A 6093-nucleotide genomic window follows, 5' to 3' on the forward strand; every position below is an offset into this window, starting at 1 on the left:
CTTTACTTTTGTTACTTTATTACTTTACTTTTGTTACTTTTATTACTTTACTTTTGTTACTTTTATTACTAAACTTTTTTTTGTTACTTTTATTACTACTTTACTTTTGTTACTTTTATTACTACTTGACTACTTTTATTACTTTACTTTTATTACTTTACTTTTGTTACTTTTATTACTAAACTTTTTTTTGTTACTTTTATTACTACTTTACTTTTATTACTTTACTTTTGTTACTTTTACCACTACTTTACTTTGTTTTGTTACTTTTATTACTTTACTTTTGTTACTTTTATTACTACTTTACTTTTTTTTGTAACTTTTATTACCTTTATTACTACTTAATTTTATTACTTTACTTTTGTTACTTTTATGACATTACTTTTGTTACTTTTATGACTTTACTTTTGTTACTTTTATTACTACTTTACTTTTTTTTGGTAACTTTTATTACTTTAATTACTACTTTACTTTTATTACTACTTTTCTTTTGTTACTTTTATTACTACTTTACTTTTATTACTTTACTTTCGTTACTTTTATTACTATACTTTTTTTTGTTACTTTTGTTACTACTTTACTTTTGTTACTTTGATTACTACTTTACTTTTATTACTTTACTTTTGTTACTTTAATTACTACTTTAGTTTTATTACTTTACTTTTGTTACTTTTACCACTACTTTACTTTGTTTTGTTACTTTTATTACTTTACTTTTGTTACTTTTATGACTTTACTTTGTTACTTTTATGACTTTACTTTTGTTACTTTTATTACTACTTTACTTTTTTTTGGTAACTTTTATTACTTTAATTACTACTTTACTTTTATTACTACTTTACTTTTATTACTTTACTTTTGTTACTTTTATTACTATACTTTTTTTTGTTACTTTTATTACTACTTTACTTTTGTTACTTTTATTACTACTTTTGCTACTTTTACTACTTTACTTTTTTGTTACTTTTACTTACTTTTATGTTGAATATTTTCTTTCATTACTTTTACGTTTAACATTTAACTTTTAGGCAGCTAGAAGGGAAGCTAGGGAAACCTAAGTGCAACTGACCTTCATGCTGCTAGTCTGCTTGTGTTGTCACCGTTAGGTTTCCACAGACTAGTTCCAGGTAGACCTCATCAGGAAGCACCTGGAGAGAGAGGGAGGAGGGACACAAAACAAAACACACCCCAACCCTTTCTAACCACTTTTACTGCTATTTTATTATAATTATTAGGTTTTATCCAACTACTTAATTGGTATGTGATTTGATTCATTGCTTAATTCATTATATTTTAAGATTTATTCTTTAATTTATTATTGTTAGTTTTTAAACAACTAATTAATTGTGTTAAGTGTATTTGATTTTCTATTGTTTGATTGTATTATTATTAGGATTTATCAAACTAATTAATTGGTATGTGATTATTTTATTTTATTTATTGTTCAATTTATTATATTTGATTATTTATTCTTTAATTTATTATTGTTAGTTTTTAACAACTAATTAATTGTCTTAAGTGTATTTGATTATTTTATTTGATTATCTATTGTTTAATTTTATTATTATTAGGTTTTATCAAACTAATTAATTGGTATGTGATTATTTTATTTATTGTTTAATTTAATTATTAATTTTTTTAACAACTAATTGTCTTAAATATGTTTGATTAATATATTTGATTATGTATTGTTTAATTAATTTTTAGTTTTTATCAAACTAATTAATTGCATTAAATTGTATGTATTATTTAATTCATTTGTATTAGTTTTCATCAACCTTATTATTTGTTTAAATTTTACTTTAATTACTTATTGTTTACTTTTATTATTATTAGGTTTTATACAACTAATTAATTGATATGTGATTATATCTTATTTGACTATGTATTGTTTAATTTATTATTAAACATATATTTATTATTATTTCTTTGTTATATCCAACTAATTAATTGATATGTGATTTATTGTTTAATTTATTTTTAGTTTTTATCGACCTAATTGTCTTAAATTGTATTTAATCATTTATTGTTTACTTTCATTATTAATATTAGGTTTTATCCTATTAATTAATTGGCATGTGATTATATTTGATTATGTAGTGTTTAATTTATTATCATTGTATTGTTTAATTTATTATTTGTTTTCAACTAATTAATTGGTATGTGATTATTTTATTTGATTATTGATTTTCTAATTTATTATTATTATTAGTTTTCATCCAACTATTAATTGTCTTACATTTTATTTGATTATCAATGTCTAATTTATCAACATATTTTTTTTTCCATATAATATTTTAATGTTCCTAATTTATCCTTTTCTCTTTACTAATTTTGTCCTCTTATTTTGAAAACCTCTTTAATATACTTTTAATGATTTTATTTACTTCTTTTATCTTGCTTCAGCGCAGAGAAGACGACTCATGAGGTGCAATGGAGCAAGCCCACGTAGGTCCTGCTGAGCGTCAAGTCCTCACTTCTTCACACCTTAACATGAGAGACATAAAGCCATTAGAACTTGTGATTATTTCAGGCTGACATAATAAAAACAATCAAGATCCACAGAATGGATTCATGTCTTTTGTTATGTGGACTTGGTGAGGTCTCCTCTGCAGTTTGGTCACTTCTTCCAGTAGGCCGGACCAGCTTCCACGATGCCGCCACGAGTCCTGAGGGAGCAGAGACATAAATCAGATTACATCCAGGAGATGATATTTAAACGTAGAGGACTCAGGGAGGAGTAACAAACAGCAATGTTTGGAGATTTCGCCACAACGCAGGTCTATCGACGGGATGAAATGAGCTGCATGGTGAAGAGTGAGGGGACAGAACCCACCTTCACAGGACTTTGTGCTGCACATTTACATCCTTCACTTTGTGTGTGTGAATCAAGGCAACACACTGAATTGAATACATTCTTAATATTCTTCAGAGTTTAGTGTTGTTGGGTTGTTTGTGCAATAATCTCCTCACTAATTATTGTCCTAGTCAGATTGAAGTGTGTAAACTGTATGTGGCCACTTCTACTTGATGAAACACATCTTGTTGTTTCTGACACTCAGCTCCTCTCGTGTTTGCAAACAAAGGAGACTACAACCTCTGTAATCCGTATTATGTAGTTTGATCTGAACCCCGTGTTGTACCTCCAGAGCAGCTTCAGGCCAGTAGTGCTGGAATGCGGTGAGGCCATGCGTCGCCAGGATGCCTTAACACTGTTCCAGGACACCTGAGTGGAAGCGGACAGGTTAGGAAACATTTTCAAATCAGGAGAGAGCAAACACACGTTATAGACTCTGTGATACTCACTTTGAACACCACCAGGTAGGGGTACGCCTTCCTGTAGCAGTGAGCATCCCCCATCCATCTTCTCACACTGCTCTTCTATCCTCCTGGTCCAGAGTCCACTACAAAACACAACCAAGGAGTATGATGCATCAACTCTGTACACACAGGCAGGAGGAAATGCACAGAGCCAGACTTACTGGAGCCGCTGATTAACTCTCTGCTCTTTGAATTAGTCCAAAGATATATGGCAGTAACAAAACAGAAACACAATGATACAGCTGTCATTTATTTTGACTTTGAGGACATTTAAAGGGCTTTCCTACATTACAACAGAACCCCTTAAAGCTGCTGTGAGGAACTTTTTGTTTTCGATTCTGGCGCCCCTTGTGAACAATGCAATACCTATCTCTTGTCCTATACATGCAAAAAGTAGTGTTTTCAACAAAAACCTCATCCTCTTGTCTTTTAAAGGGGACATATCACGCTTCTTCATCAATATATATTGGTCTAAGAGGTCCCCAAAACATGTCTTTAAAGTTTATGCTCAAAAAAACACTTTGAAATCAGATTTTGGCATGCCTGAAAAGTCCTCTTCTTCATTCCTCATCAGAACACTCTGTTTTCCCTCTGACCACGCCCCCTCCGGAAGTGGATGTGCCTCGGCTCTCCAGCACGTTGATCTAATGTTTACATGTTGGCTGAATATACACGGCTGCTCAGGGATCACGTTACTTCAACCCTCTGAATCTGATCCTGACGGAGAGGCGCCTGTAGCAGGACCTTTCTGAAGGATTGGTCACAGATTTAGTGTTTCTTGTTGTTTTATTTATCAGTATGTAGACGTGTGTCTTGGTACACAGCTACGAACATGTAGCTATGTGGCTATGCTAACTAGCGCTAGCACTTATCCATGATAAATAAAAATCATCCACTAGATCTTCAAATCTGCAGACGTGGGGAGTAAAACCGACCTCTGCCAGAAAGGCAGCAGGACCTTTTATGAAGGATTGGTCACAGTTTTAGTGTTTCTTGTTGTTTTATTTTTCAGTATGTCGACGTGTGTCTTGGTACACAGCTACAGCTACGAACATATAGCTATGTGGCTATGCTAACTAGCGCTAGCACTTATCCATGACAAATAAAAATCATCCACTATATCTTCAAATCTGCAGACGTGGGGAGTAAAACCGACCTTTGTGTTATTAAGACAGCCTACAACTAGCATGCCTCCCTCCTAAGCGCCTTGTTAGCACACATTTGTGCAGGTAATGAAAAACGGGGGAGGGATTCAGTATTATTTTATACAGTCTATGGGCTGAACAAGCTCCGAGCTCTGACTCCGTGACAGACCGGATATTGTTGTTACGTAACAAAAACACGGAAGTCTGAAACGGCTCGTTTCACACACATTTACAGAAAGGTGTAGAAATCAAAACAGGGGCAGAATGGATTTTTTTCATTCTCGGGGGGTTTGTAGACATGCCAGGGACACATATTTCAGGTAAAGAACCATTAAAAAGTCAATTTTGCATGATATGTCACCTTTAACAGTCACCTTTATCAGTCAATGTGATTATTTCCATGAAAAACAGTCAAAATAAAGGCTGTTTCTGAAGCGAGCCCTCACAGGGCCTTTAAAGAAGCCGTTTCCCATAAGGACTGTGTAGAGCTCACGGGAAGCGCACAACTGTGATTAAAAATAAGTAGATTACTCTAATAAACCACTAACCAGTCCCTTAAGAAACACACACACCGTGAAAAAGCATCAAACTGTTTACAGTAACTCAAAGTATGAACACCTGTGTCAGCAGGGTGAGCCTCAGAGTCAGTGTTAGCATAACAAGCTAGAGTACAGGTGTTAGCATTAGCGTTAGCGAAGCATGGAGCGCGTGTTCGGTGATAATGTGACTCACCTCGTTCTTCTCGACACTCTTCACTCCGCTCGAATGTTGGTCCGACGTCCTTTCTTCTTTTCCTCTTCTCCGTGGATCTTCTTTTAGCTCTGTTCGTGAAATAAATCGATAAGAACCGGCAGACACCTGCCGTGGAGCGTCCTCGCGGGAAGCGTAGCTCGAGCTCACCTGAATTGCATTGACCGGAAACGGAAGTGACGTCTGGGATGTCTTTCGCCGGCGGGCGCAGCTTCAGCGCCCCCTACTGGATGGAAAGAAACAACTATTATTAATTAGCTTTAATAATGTGTGTTTTTAAGAATTTTTTTTATAACAAAGTTGATGAAGTTAACCTGGTTCTTCCATCACACGTGACAGATAGTGTGTTACTCTTAAACCACAACAATAAGAGCTCCATTTAGCACCGAGACAGACAGACACTTGAAGTTTGTGTACCTGGATCCTTCTTGGTGAAAAATAGGAAATGTTGACCTCTGGGTTCAAACTCGGGCTTATCTGGGATTCTGAATGGACTGCAAACATTTATTCTACACAACAAACACTCCCACGCCCACGTTGACACATTTGAGGGGGCTTTTTCACCTTTATTGACAGGACAGCTAGGATAGACAGGAAACGTGGGGACGAGGACTATAGCCTAAGGCCACCAGCGCCCCACACTTTGACACATTTATTCAAAAGTAGCTCTATGTGTTGATTTCAATATCTGAGATACTAGTAACAAAAACAGCTGCTCCACCTCCTCCTCCTCTTCCTCTTGGTAGAAAATCCCCTCTCCCTTGCCTGACTTATCAATTTCTTTCAAGTATTGTGTGACAGTCTCAAAGTTTGTTTGTATAATTTTTTAGATTGGATCCAACACACAGGGGAGGGGACACTGTTTTCAATTTGATGA

At 34.3% G+C, this 6093-nt stretch overlaps 1 long non-coding RNA gene across 3 annotated transcripts; it reads right to left on the bottom strand.

Annotated features, from left to right (window-relative positions):
• Positions 1–940: 940 nt before the first annotated feature.
• Positions 941–5444, bottom strand: LOC117808010. 3 transcript variants are annotated; one of them, XR_004630098.1, is made up of 6 exons: positions 5367–5444; positions 5199–5287; positions 3307–3404; positions 3144–3226; positions 2388–2669; positions 941–1148 (listed from the first exon to the last, which is right to left on the bottom strand). It is a non-coding gene; the product is annotated as an uncharacterized LOC117808010 (long non-coding RNA). The 3 variants fall into 3 exon arrangements; XR_004630096.1 differs by lacking the exon at positions 5367–5444 and having other exon boundaries at positions 5199–5360; XR_004630097.1 differs by lacking the exons at positions 941–1148; positions 5367–5444 and having other exon boundaries at positions 2366–2669; positions 5199–5360.
• Positions 5445–6093: the final 649 nt, after the last annotated feature.

This window comes from Notolabrus celidotus, chromosome 24 (assembly GCF_009762535.1).
Source record: "Notolabrus celidotus isolate fNotCel1 chromosome 24, fNotCel1.pri, whole genome shotgun sequence".
Taxonomy (NCBI): domain Eukaryota; kingdom Metazoa; phylum Chordata; class Actinopteri; order Labriformes; family Labridae; genus Notolabrus; species Notolabrus celidotus.